General features: G+C 56.4%; 1 pseudogene; it reads left to right on the top strand.

The window, feature by feature from the left end:
• Window positions 1-1,146: 1,146 nt before the first annotated feature.
• Window positions 1,147-1,955, top strand: LOC134522592 (kelch-like protein 10; annotated as a pseudogene).
• The last annotated feature ends 9,913 nt before the right edge of the window (window positions 1,956-11,868 follow it).

The raw sequence follows: 11,868 nt of genomic DNA, 5'->3' as shown, positions 1-11,868 counted from the left end.
ATTGACAGAGCCTTTAACTAGGCTTGAAAGGGGAGGGGGACAATATCAGGCTTGCCCGTGACAAGCGGTGGGACAACACACCAAGGCAGAGGGTTGGGGTGCTAGTGCGGGCCCTCAGCCTGTTGCTCTGACACGTGCTGGGAACACTGGAGGACGCTTGAAGTCTTCCAGAGATGAGGGAATGGCTCCTGAGGTAATGGGGGGGAGCCAAAGGGGGAGGAGTCAAGAGGGGAGGAGAAAAGAGGGGAACAGCAGTGAATAGCTCAAAGGAATTAAGGTGTGTTCCTCTAAGAAGGTGACATGGCTGACAGACCAGCTAAAGTGCCTCGACACCAATGCATGCAGCATGGGCAACAAACGGGAGGAGCTGGCAGCCACCGTGCTGCTGGAAAGCTGACACAACGTTGCCATTACTGAAACCTGGTGGGATGAATCCCATGACTGGAGTATGACTGTCCATGGCCAGCAACAGGGGAGGAAGAGGGGGCAGAGGGGCTGCCCTCTGGGTCAAGAAACGGGTAGAGTGTGAAGAGCTGTCTCTGAAGAATAGCCAAGAGCAGGTTGAAAGCTTACAGGTAAGAATTAGAGAGCCAGGCAACAAAGGGAGCCTTGGGGTTGGTGTCTACTCCAGGCCGCCCGATGAAGGGGAGCCTATTGACGAAGCCTTCTTGCTCCAGCTACAGCAGCAGGCATCACGCTCACAGGTTCTCGTCCTGCCAGGGGACTTCCGCCATCCCGACAGCTGCTGGAAAAGCAGCACGGCAAGCTGGAGGCAATCCAGGAGACTCCCAGGGCCGAGTGCCTTGAAGATAACTTCTTAAGCCAGGTCACAGACAGCCCCACCAGAGGAGCGGCCATACTGGACCTGAAGGGCACCAACGCAAATGAGCTACTAATGGGTGACATCAAGATTGGAGGCAGCATGGGCTGCAGTGGTCGGGCGCTGGTGGAGTTCACAGTCCTGAGGGGTGTGGGCGTCAGGGGGAAGAGTAAAGTCAGGACCCTGAATCTCACGGAAGCAAACTTCCAGCTCTTCAAAAGCTGGTTAATAGGACCTTCCAGGACACTGATGAAAATCTAGTTCCTATGAAACTGATAGAAATGGCATTTGCAGATTTGCATGAGGGACGTGTAAGTACAGGCAACATGGACTACAAATTCATACCAGTGCGCACACGTGAGTTCAAACGTTTTAAGCAAAGTCTTAACTGTCAGTAACGCTGAGTTTATTTAAAGAAAAAAAATCCCTTCTGTCCACACTTCCACCCTTCCTTGCCAATCCATTGGCATATGGATTATGGATTATGGATTGAACTAGCAGCTTGGCTACTGCTAGTGCCCAAAGTGGTGCACGGGGAAGGAGGCACAGGGGACAATGGGTCAGGGTGTCACACGGCGAGGCCGCTTTCTTCCCCAGCAGTGCTTTGGTTTTTTTCAGGGCTTTGTTCTCCACCAACTGGAGCAATGCTGAGAGGAAGGTCTAGCAAATCCCCAGCACTTCCTCACAAATGATGCGGCTCCTTATGGAATACGCCTACACCGGGACAGTGCCGCTCACGGATGACAACGTTGAAAGTTTGCTAATCGCGGCAGACCAGTTCAATGTCCTGGACATCGTCAGACTGTGCTGCGAGTTCTTAAAATTCCAGCTGTGCTTGGAAAATTGCATCAGCATCTGGAGATTCACCGGCTACTACTACTGTCCTGACCTGCAAGAAGCAGCCCATGAGTTCATCCTGCATCACTTCAAGGAGGTGACCAAGGTGTCCACAGAGTTTCTGGCGCTCTCCTTCAATGAGCTGGAATGCCTGCTGGAGAAGGATGAGCTCCCTGTGAAAGAAGAGGCCGTGTTCGAGGCCGTTCTGAAATGGGTTGCCCATGACCTGCAGAGCAGGAGGCAGCACGTTGTAGTCTTGCTGGGCAAGGACCAATCCATAATATATATGACCATATGACCATAATATATAGGTACATGTTGGTCTTGACAATCGGGGCAGGCTGCAATAATATTGCGAGCCTCAGAGTTACTAAGATTAAACTGATGTTTTAAAGCACGATATCCCTGATGATAAAAACTAGGCGATGCTATTGCTTGCTGTTTAACATTGGGCACAGGTCCCAGGGCCACTGCAGACACTAAGGCATCAGCTTGTGCATTGCCTTCTACAATAAATCCTGGCAACTGGGTATGACTGTTAATATGCATCACGTAATATTCTTGCTGTCGCTTTTGTATTGTTATCCATAATAGTTTCAATACATCGAACAGCAATTCATTGGTTACATTACCTAAAACAGTCTTATCTAAACGTTAGTACCAGTCCAGACACATAAGCCGTGTGAGGCTTCTATGTGTCCTGCAACAAGTTGTTCTGTTACCAGAGACTGCAGGGCTGTTAATTTCTCTTGGCTAAGGGGCCACTGATCAGCCCACACTGGTTTTTCTGTTAGCCATTTTAGAGCTAAAGTGGGCTGAGAAACGCCCTGCAATACAGTGGCCCCGACTAAAAACCCGTAGTTATGCGAACTCCCTGTTGGCCTAAGCAGTCCCTTCCCCAGAGGTTTAAAGGAGTTGAGGTCACATATGGCCGCGCTGTAGCCCTTTGCCCTTCTGAGTTTACAGTCACCATAGGGTTAGTGGACATAGAACTATTGGCAACCCCTCCGAGTCCTGCCACTCCCAAGGCACTGGAGGTTAATGGCCAAGCAGCAGGCCACTCCCTTAAAGAAATGATTGTCACATCTGCTCCAGTGTCTCATAATCCAGCCACTCAGACCTTCTTAGGAATGGCATCACTAAGTTCAAGAACACAATGCATTTGTGGGCGTTGATCAGATACCGTCTGCACCCAATAGACTTGTGGCTTTCCCGTAGCACCAAAACCACCATCACCACGTGTAACGTTGTCCCTTTGTGGAACACAACTTTGAAATGGGACTAACTGAGCAAGTCGAGTTCCTTTCTCAATAGTCACAGGTGGTGTAGCTGTCGATACCATGGCACATATTTGTCCTGTGTAATCAGCATCAATCGCTCCAACATGTACCATGAGGCCTTGTAAGGTGCAACTAGATCTTCCTATTAGTAAGGCACTTAAACCTTTGCCAATTGGCCTCCAAGCATCCAAGGGCACCTTGTGTACGATGGGGGTGGCTCCCCAGAGTCCACCACTTCAGTCCCTTCCTCACCTGTTATAGGACTGCCCTCCTCATCCTCTGACTCAGGTGGCAAGGATGGAAAACCCAGACTCGAGATGGGGTTAGTAGAAATAGGAGGAGAAGGCCATGCCCCTGTTTCCCCCAAGGCTGGAGCGGGGGGTGTGGAGGGACGCACCAGTCCTTCAGGGTGGATAACACCCAGCCCTCTTTGAGTCTCTTTTACAGCTGCTATTTGGTCACGAGGCAACACCTACTTATATTGTTTCTCTTTTGTGTTCATCGGGAGCAGTCCCTATTTTCTTTAACAGCAATCTCCCGCCCCTTCATATCATCAACAGGAGGTTTTAAGGCCAAGGGCTCAGGGGCTGCAGACGGCTGTTCACTTCCTTCCACTAAATCTTTCTGCTCCTTAAAGTTCTTTAACGTGTCTAACAAAAGTCACCACGTAGTTAACAGTTCAATGGCTGGTTTTGAGCCACGCGTAGCTTCCTCAAATAATGTCTGCCCTGGGTTCGTCCATTGCGTTACACTAAATGCCGTAACCGACGTTACTTCTACTCCCTGTTCCTTTCCCCACAATAGCATTTTTCGCAAAGTCACTTCAGGGAGGATTACACCCTGCCGCTTCAACAGCAGCGTCCATGTGGAGAGTAGACTCTGCTCTTCCTTAGTTAACTTCTCTCCCATGTCCCCAGTGGCTCACCTACTACAGGTGTCTTCTTAAATATGAACCGGATCCGTCAACAGCTCTGCCCGCTGTCTTCAGCTTCACTGGGCTCCGTCCCCACGACTATTTCCAGTCATCTTCTTCCTCAGCATCACGTCGGGGTCACTAATTGTTGTTTCAGTCGGGACGGACAAACGACAACTCTCCTTGAAGAGTTAAGTTAAGCTCACTCTTTATTACAAACTTGGCTTTCTTATATATCTAATCTTTTGTTCATGCTCCGTTCACGCGTTCTTTCTACGCATTCAATTGGTTAGGTGACATAGCACACGCGCTCGTAGTTACAATACAATTAGTTATTGAAATCCTGTTCACATTACTCAAAATCTGGCTTTCTCACAGCCTAACTCTCCTTGTTCTCTGAAGCAATCTTCTTCTTTCTCCTTTTTGTTACATTGTCCTTATATGACGCAACTCGCGGCCTTCTTATGGGTACACTGCAATCTCTGTCTCTTCTGTCAAGGGGTCTACAGACCCGCCGTATCCCCCAACAAAAACAAAGCAAAAAAAAAACCAAGGAGAGGTTTGTGTTCAGTACAGTAGAGCCACCGGTACCCTCTTGCATTGCCCTATGGCTCTACAGCGAAGGTGATGGCAGTCAGATGTGTCAAACCAAGCCTCTACCCTCCCAAAAATTTAGGGCTGCTGCACAAAACCGCCTCCGGTGCTGAGCTTTAACCTGCTCCTGTCATGATATAATGACAGCCTGCGGAGGCATAATTTAGCCCAGACCTGAAGACGTCTGTTTTAAGGTTAAAAAGTCCTCCCAGCTAAACTTTATCCAACAGCAGCAATGAAAAAATCAACTTGTCTGGTGTTCATTTGGGTTCCTCTCATTAATGAAGTCATGCAGGATCACAGCCCGGAGGGTCCATCTTTGCTTTATCCCAGCTTCCCATATCCACTGCAAGGTTTAATTGGTTTCATGGCACCGGATCCCAACAAGGATTTAAAATGATCCGGTTGCTAACAGACCTGGTTGCTTTAACCCTGAACCCCAGCACTGGAGGGACGCAGCCTCCCGATAAGGACAATGCCCCTATTGCTGGGCAGTCACCCAGAATCGGAGCCAAAATGGGTTCTGAAGTTTGGTGACCTGAAGACCAGCCTCACCCCTGGCAATGACATGCCGAAAGTCAGCAGGAGCCACTGAAAAGCTCCTCCCCACCGCTCGCCGTGATTGTGCAGAGCCACATTTGGTCATCGTGTCTGAAAATGCTCCCTCCGGCTACCAGAGGGGGACAGGTTGCATGAATTCAAGCAGCAGCTTTTCTCCTCAGAAGCGAGTTATCATTTCTTTGGTTCTCAAGATGATAGCACCCACCTGCACCCCAAAAATTACCTTCGATGTGATGCCGTTTGAGGAGAGCCCACTGGGAGGACTGGCCCTGAAGCAGGTTTGTGCACGCAGCCGTCTCTCCACAGGTGACGTCTGCCCCAAAGCGCTTGCATAGCCTTCGGAAAGGGAGGTTACCGCCCTGAAAGAGACAGCAGAGAGATGGTTTGTCAGGAGATTTGCTCTGTTCCAGATGTGGCAATGGCAAATTTGGACAAAAGGAGAGAATTATCCACCTACCGTGGTCAGCGGAGCCAAGTAGAGCTTGCCTTGGATTTCCAACTGCAAAACAAGAAGGATGGAGGAGCATGTTAGGAGAGCTGAAGCAGCAGTGGTTAAACAGAAGGATATTCCAGGTAGCAATTGTAGCACTTGCCTTGGCTAAATGTCAGTGTGAAACCCAGGAAATCACTGTTTTTTCTTCGAGAACCCCAACTATTCCAAGAGAATGTATCACTTGGAGAAAAGAACCAGAAACTGGAACCGCTCCGTTTGTTTTCAGTGCTCAGCTTGGAGAAAACTCAAAGCAGTTACAGATATAGAGGGATGCAAGACTGGCTAAAGGATGAGCACGGAGAGGGGCCAGAACTGCTCCAAGCACCCGTTGCTCCCCGGGTGATGTTGGGTGCCCCACAAAACGCTCCCAGGAAGCCGACTGCTGTAACGTGCCGCAGAAGGGCGGTGACGTACCCACTTGAGGGGACATTTTAGCACTAGCGCTTCAGGGAAGCTGACGCTTTACTTGTCCCGCTCAGCTCATCCTGCTTCACCCTCTCCCAGGCAGCCAACGGAGCTGGTTTTGCCAGCGCAGCCCCCTGCTACGCGCTCCCTGCTGGGAGCCTGCCCTGGTGCGGCTCTCTCTTCAGTGTGCTTCCCCAGACTTCCAAATCAACGCAGCCCTGGAGGGCTCACCGGGGTCCCAAATCCCCCACCCCAGAGCAGCGCAGAGCAGGGCCCCCGCACCCTACCTGCGTTACCCACGGGCACAGCCTGCTCTGCTCGTAGCGCTTGGGCTTCATACACGGCCTGCTCTTCTTCTGCCCCTGGGCCCGCTTCTGCTCCATGGGCTCCTTCTCCACTGCTCCACCATCCTCTCGGCTTTCCCCGTCCTGACCGAGGTCCTCTGACTTCACCCGTTTGGCGGGGGGCTCGCTCTGGCAGCTGCCTACCTCCTCCTCCTCCTCGACCTTCTCTTCCTCCTCCTCCTCCTCCTCCTCGCCCCCGCCGCTGGGCTCGCCCCGGGCCCGCAGGTAGGCATGGAACTGCTCCTTGGAGGCGAGGAACCTACAGAAACATCACACCCCTGTCACCCCAGCCATGGGGGGAGCGGTGTGACAGGGCCATGGGGGACAGGGGGCTGCTGGGGGGACAGCGGGGCCGGGCATGTACTGGGGGGGCAGTGCAGAGGCTTGGCATGTACCGGGAGGCGGTTATGGGGGGGCCGTACACGTAGTGGGGGGGTTACGGAGGGCCCTGGCCCCTACCAGGGGGGTTATGGAAGGGCCATACCTGTACCCGGGGGGTTATGGGGAGGTCCGTGCATGTACTGTGGGGGTTGGGGGGGGCCTGGCACGTACCGAGGGGGGTTATGAGGGGGCCCGGGCACGTACCGGGGGACCGGCGGGGCAGGGCCGGGGCCGGGGCCGTCGTGGGCCCGCACTCACCGGGGGCCGGCGCCGCCATGCTGCCGCACGCGGGGATGAGGGCAGGGGCCAGGCGGGCCACGTGACGGGGGCGCGTGTGCAGGGCGGGTATAAAAGGCCCGGCAGCGGCCAGGCTGCCTCAGAGCGGCGGCGGGGCCGGGGTTTGTCTGTGCCCGGGCCGGGGGCAGCAGCCGGGCGGGCTGTGTGAGGGGTCGCAGCGCCGCTGAGGTCAGTGTCCGTCCGGCTGTGGGAGGCTCTGAGCGCTCTGCGGGGGAGCAGGGCCTGTGGGCTGGGGGTGGCCCTCAGGAAGGGCCTGGCCGTGGGGGCAGGACCCCCGGGTGAGGGGCTGTCCGTGTGGGGAGGGGCGGCGTGGGGCGGCCGGTGTGTGGGCCTTGCACGGGGGAGAGGTGTCGTCCCATGTTGTGGCTCCTGAGGGCCTGTGTTTTGGGGCACCTCCTGGGTGCTGACCTGTGAGGCGTTTGGGATGAGCAGCAGCTGCTGTGCCGGGGGAGCAGGGCTCATCCTGGCTCGAGGAACAGAACAACCCCCCTAGAGGCCCCCATCTGGTGACCTCTGAGGGGTTCTGTGCTTTGGGGCTTTGGCTCTTCTGCGTCCTGCTGGCTGTCAGCTGGAGAAGGTGGAGCTCTCTGCAGAGATGCAGGGCGCTTGGTGTGGGCTTTTTTAATGTGGGGTTTTTTAAGCAGTAAATGCAAGGCCTGGTTGCTCAGGGCTCAGCCGTCTCCCATTGCACAGAGGTGTAAATCTGCTTGAAGCTGTCCCGTGGGCAGAATTCTGTTGGTGCTGCTCCGGCAACAGGGTTTTCCACATTACCCTTTGGAAGCGTTTTCAAGCTCAGCCCAGCAGAGGTGCGAGAGGGCTTTGTGTTTCGGCTGCTGGTGGCCTATGGGAGGAACAGTTTTTTGCTCCTCCTCTGCTGCAGGCCGTTGTGCCTTCTTCCTGCTGTGGGCAGGCTGCAGGATGGATGGAGGAGCCGTGGGACAAAGTCACCTTCCCTCTGGGGGCTGGGGTCGTTCTCTGGCATGGGCTGTAGCCAGCACAAAGCTCACTGCAGATGTTTGGTGCTGCCACACGTTCCTGGTGGGTGTATTAAGGAGGCTGTGCTGCTAATGCAGCGAGCAAGGGCTGGTGCTCATGAGAATGGCCGGAGTGCAAAGTCTATCCTTGTGTTTGGTGTGTGGGTGGGAGTTCAGACTGAAAGACAGAGTGATGTGACAAGTGTGGGGTGCTTGGTGTGAGATGGCACCCGCTGACCTCTGCTTCCTCCCCTACAGCTGCCACATCTTCCCCATGTGTTTGGGACCCTGGTTGCAGCCTCTCCAGCTCCATAGTCATAGAATCAGGTCATACGGAGGTTGGAAGCGTGGCCAGGGGAGTGAGGAGCTGTGAATCCTGTGTTGCGGCTGCCTGAGCTGGAAGGTTTCATGGGCGAGTACAGTGCTTGGATCGCCAGAGCTGTCGCTTCAACATCCTTCAGCAGCACTAAAGCAGCTTTGAAGAAAACCACTACCCGAGAACTCGCTGGGAAAGGCCAAGTCAGGAGAAAAGGAAAGGCTGATTGCAAGAAAGTGTGATATATATATATACAGGGAGAACTAAATCAGAAAAAGTTGAGCTGCTTGAAAGTCCAAGTTATACAAGTATGAACGAAAATCCCCCTTCACTGGGGCTGTGGCACCTCGTGGGGGCTGATTCCCGCTGCCCCCCGCGCTCCCTCCCCTCCCAGACAGGCATGGAGCGGGGCTGGAGAAACAACTTTTAATGGAAAAACACAAGAGAAAAGGTCCTAACAAAGCCACTCTAAGCCTCCTCCCTCAAAGGTACCTCCTCCCCTAAATGCATCCCTCCCCCCACCCACCCCCAAATACAGTACCCTCTCCTCAAATGCCCCACCCTCCCTTAAACGCATTCCCCCCTGCCCCCCAATACACTGTCTGCTACAACTTATAATGGAAAAACACAACAGTAAAGGACCTATCAAAGATACTCTATCCCCCACTTCCCTAAACCCATCCCCCTCCCTCAAACACACCATCCCTCCAGATACAGTCCCCTCCCTTAAATCTGCCCCCCCACCTCCCTCCCCTTAAAACAACCCTCCCCCGACCCCCCAAATGCACCCCCCCTCTGCCCCCCATCATCTCCGTCGCCTCGCTGGGGGGCGTCTCTTCCCCCCTGGTTGCCCACCAGAGCCCTGTGCTTGCTGGGTGGCAGCAATGCTGGGCTCATCCCCCGCTTCTCTGCCACGGTGGGCTGGGGCGGCAGCAGCTCCATCCCCACGTCCTGCTATGGCTCCTGGGACTCTGTCCCGTAGAGGAATTCTTCGAGAATGCGGGCACCCTCCAGGGTCTCCTCCATGCTGTAGTCGAGCATCAGCAGCTCCTCGGGCAGCGAAAGGGAGTCGACGTCGCAGAGGGGGGCGGCTTCTCCAGTGCCACCGGGGTCACAGTCCAAGAGCCTCAGGGCCTCCTTAAGAGACAACTTGTGGGGCACGGCAAGGTGGCCGTCCGTGTCCCCGAGTGTTTGGCTGTGGGGGACAGCAGAGGGGCTGGTGGGGACGTCGCTCTCAGAGGAGTTGTCGCTGCTCGAGGAGGTGTCACGCTTTAGGGAGATGGTGTCGTACTCTGTGATGTCCTGTTCTGAGTAAGTGATGTTCCTTGGGGAGAAGGTGAGCTCTGGGGAGATGTCGCTCTTTGGAGCGATGTTGCTCTTTGGGGAGCTGATAGTGCTCGAGGAGATGTTGCTGCCCAGGGGTGTCTGCGTGGGGGAGGCCCCGCTGGAGCTGTTGGTGCCTGCAGGCTGTCCCTTGAGGTGCTGGCAGCCAGGGATGGAGGTGAGCAGCAGCGGGGGGGCTGCAGGCACCACTGTGCCCTGGTGGCCGTAGGCTGGGAGCTGCGTCATTTGGGGTGGTGGTGGTGGTTGTCCCTGGGGGGTGCCAGGGTCTTCCCAGGCCGGGAGGGTCTCGCAGACCCTGGGGCCCCACAGGGCAGCGCCTGGCGGAGCAGCGGCGCCGTGGCCGAGGGCGGTGGTGGCCGGTGCAGGCACATTGGTGATGGTCCACTCGATGTGGAAGAAGCGCGGGTCGAAGCAGCAGCCGCATGGGGCCCTGTGCAGCCCTGTGTGGGTGGGAGGGAGCCGTGCTGGGCCGGGGGCACCCTCCAGGGCACCCTCCAAGCTGGCCCCCATGGCCATCAGGGTGGCAGAGGGGACAGGGGTGCCATACCTGGTGGTGGGGCCCGTGGGGCTGCCCCCACTGGGGGTGCCCAGGCCGTGGGGAAAAGCAGCTGCTGCCCGGGCAATGGGAACAGGGTGGCTGCGCCTGGAAGAGAGACAGGAGCCATGGTCACCTCCTGCGCTCCTGGCCCTGAGAGCGTCCCCGGGCTGCGAGTCGGGGTCGGTCCCTGCCTTGGGGGTAGAAGGTTTGCGGGAGCACAAAAGCCTGAAGGCTCTGGGGCGCCGGGGGAGCGCGGGGGCCGCGCAGTGGGAGCCACGGAGGTGGCAGCGCCATGGTCGGTCCCCTCAGGCTCTCCACTGCTAAGGACTCTTTGGCGTCTCCAGGATGGAATGTTGGGGCTCCCTGTGCTCCGCCCCCTCCCAACGGCCTCCCCAACAGCCCCCCCCCCCAGCTCCTGCTGGGGAGGGAAGGGGCTCAGGGGGGCTGAGGGCCTGCAGCCCCTACGGGCAGCTACTGGGGGCTGTGGGTGCAAGTGCCTTTGGCTGGAGCCTTGGTGCATTCCCAGAGCTGGGGTGTCCTTGGGGTGAGTGGGGCTCAGTGGGACGGTCCCACAGCTGAGGGGCCGTGCTGGAGGTGCCGGGCTGTGCAGGGCGGGTGGCAGAGCAGAGGTGGAGGGGTCGCACCGTATCCAAGGCAGAGGTTTGATGGTGCAGACACGATGGTGCAGTGGGGGTCTGCGACCCATCGCCCAGCCAGGATGCCGGCACTGAGGCCATGAGTCTCTGAATCTCTAGGGGATGAGGAGACACCTCTGTGTCAGGAGCCCGTCTCCTTATGGCAGATTTCGTCTTCCCAGACAGCATCTGGGAAGCCCCTGGTGCTGTGAGGAGCAGGGATGGGCAATTCCTGCAGTTTCTGGGAGATGGGAACTTCTTGCCGGCAGCGCTCGGGGGGCCATCGAGGAAAGATGCCCCCCGAGACATGGTGGTTGTGAGCGGAGAAGGACTCGTGGGAGACGGGAAGGTCTTGGCTGCAGACATCATGAAATGGTTGAGTTTCAAATTATCAGAAAAAGGGCGGGCAGAGTTGCTCCCCTGGATTTTGGGAGCTGAATGCCCCATTAGGAAGGTTGCTGGTCATCCCAAACTGGGAGGTGCTGTTGAGTCGCTTGAGGGCCAAGAGGCCTTGCAGAAGGCTCTAGATGGCTTGGAGTGCTGGGCAATCCTGAGCAGCGTGAAATTGAACCAGTCCAAGTGCCGCGTTCTGCAGGTGGGAGGGAGGGAGTAACAGCGGCACCAGTGGGAATGGGGAGGGTGCGTCTGGGGAGCAGCCCTGCAGAAAGAGGTCTGGGGGTGGTCAGAGCTCAGGAGGAGCCAGCAGTGTCCCCTGGCACCAAGAGGGGACCAAGAGGGCAAGTGCATTGTGGGGGGCATCAAAGACAGTAGAAGCAGCCGGCCAAGGGAGGGGATTGTCCTGCTGTGTTCAGCGCTGGCGCGGCTTCACCTGGAGCACTGTGTGCGGTGCTCGGCCCCACCATTGGGAAGGTCCTCGGATGGTGCAGAGGAGGGCAAGCAAGGTGGTGACAGGGCTGGAAGGCATGTCCTCTGAGGAGCATCTGAGCACTGGGGGTTGGTCTCGTCTGGAGAGCAGGAGGCTGAGGGGCGAGCTCGTGGCTCTGTGCAGCTTCCTGAGGAGGGGACGTGGAGAGGGAGGTGCTGAGCTCTTCTCCCGGGCATCCGGGGACAGGATGCGTGGAAATGGCTCAAAGCCGCGCCAGGGGAGGTTCAGCCTGGGCATTAGGAAGCGTTTT

The sequence above is a fragment of the Chroicocephalus ridibundus genome, chromosome 12 (genome assembly GCF_963924245.1).
Source record: "Chroicocephalus ridibundus chromosome 12, bChrRid1.1, whole genome shotgun sequence".
In the NCBI taxonomy this organism is placed as follows: Eukaryota; Metazoa; Chordata; class Aves; order Charadriiformes; family Laridae; genus Chroicocephalus; species Chroicocephalus ridibundus.
This window is presented reverse-complemented; position numbering and strand designations above follow the sequence as displayed.